Raw genomic sequence first — 2,133 nt, forward strand, 5'->3', positions numbered from 1 at the left:
ACACACACACACACACACACACACACACACACACACACACACACACACACACACACACACCCTATGTTTTGATTAAAATTACCACCAAGCTTCTATATCTTAATTTTGGACTTTGCTTTTTTGCGCTTACAATTGCACCATGCCTCCGTTAACAGACAGCTGGTCGTGGAAGATCGGTAGCAATAGTTTAGTATGTATAGTGTGTATGACATAGAAAGATATTCATTAATAATCAATATAGGAATTAAATAATCGAATTATATGTATATGTAGGTACATAAATTTTCTTACAAAGGAATATGAGATTATGATAATTCTCAACCTCAGCTTTTATTTTTTTTATATTTGACAATCATTTGACGTTATTTTCCTGTAAAGAAGAATGAAAAGTAGAAACGCTTTATATTTCGTAAAAAGTTCCTTGGTCCCATAAAAACAAGACCAGATAAAGTGTGTATAAATTATTGACTTGTAAATCACTTTGCTTCAGCAAAAGCATGAATTTGTTGGCACAGTATTTTGAGAGAACAATCCGCTATCTGTCAACGTACATAGCTCTTTTTATCAATCTAATATTATATCTTTTAATAATCTTATCTAATAAAATTTTTTTTCACATTTAATCATTTTTAATATAGTGTATTATAATATATTATAAATAATATATTGCGCATATATATGTAGGACATTCCAAAGAAAGATATGAATCAGCAGTACTTTAAGATGTTTTTTTGAAAATTTTATCAATGAATTAGTTAAAATTAAGAATTAAAACTAATAACTTATTAAATGTCTGTTCTATTCCAATTTTCGTTAAGAATATAATTTCAATATTATAATAATTATGAGACACCACACGTTGTGTAATTGTATTCATTATGTGTTTAACTTTTTATTCTTCTTTTTCTATATCGGATCTTTATATGAAGAATGTGAAATATTCTAAAAATATTTGTGATAGATTCTAATCAATATCTTTTTATAAATATATGTACGTGAGTGAATACATGTGTGGCGATCGTGGCATAGAGTTACGCGTCTACTCTCTACTAAGAATCCGATTCAAACTCACTCAGAATATTTCTCGGAAAGCAATGGCAAACTATCGAGAGTTATTCTTTGTCATGACAACTTAATTCCAATAGCAATTTATTAATGTAATATTGATTGAAAATTAGCTCTACATTGATTCACATTTGTGAAATAAACCCTTTACGTTTGATAATTAATATATTGATTTTAAATATTAAAGTAATATTTCTCGTCCAATCAAAATATTTATAAGAATTATATTAATTAGTAAAAAGAATAAATATACAACAAAAATTTATTATATGACATGATGACATATCTAGATGGTATAGAAAATTCTGCTACTCTTCTAGTATATTTCTTTTCTATAATTCTATAATTCTTCAGGAGATGATAAAAGAGTACAATAAAAATACTTCAAAAAGTTACATTCATCAGATTTACGATCATCACATTTCATTGGTATTACAAACCTGTAAAACCATTTGGTTAAAAACTATAAGTTTCATATATCAGCAGATATGCAGAAAAAGTCATCATGTTTCTGACAAGAGAACTATGAACTTAAAAGAATGAACGATAATTAAAGAAAATAACGCAAATAATTTATTAACAGCCGATAAGACAAAGCAAAAAGTCGTATGTAAATTTTAAAACATAAAATATATTATAAGCAAATTATAACAAAGTTTTAAATAAATTGTTATTATCGGTGTAAGATTCTTACAGTACCGATACATATTTTTACTAGAACATCCTTCATATATATACAAAGCGTTACAAAAGTGGAGTATAAAAGTACTACAGAAGAAGTTTGCAAAAAATTAAATAATGAAGGCAACAATTTTTCAATTACAAGACAATTCAATTAAATACATAATTTGACAAATCGATTGTGGTTATTTTAGCTACAATTTCAGCATAAAGAAATTCGTCTGTATAGTTCATTCTATCGATCTTTAATGATAGCTCATTATTTTATAGCTAAATTTAAGCTAATACTTAAAAATTTATTACTCAGAATAAAAAGTCACAATTTCATTACTTAATTTTTCGTTCATTTTCCGTTGCAGCGCTTTTAGACTCAATTTTTGTTTATAC

This window comes from Atta cephalotes, assembly GCF_000143395.1.
Source record: "Atta cephalotes unplaced genomic scaffold scaffold00016, whole genome shotgun sequence".
Taxonomy (NCBI): domain Eukaryota; kingdom Metazoa; phylum Arthropoda; class Insecta; order Hymenoptera; family Formicidae; genus Atta; species Atta cephalotes.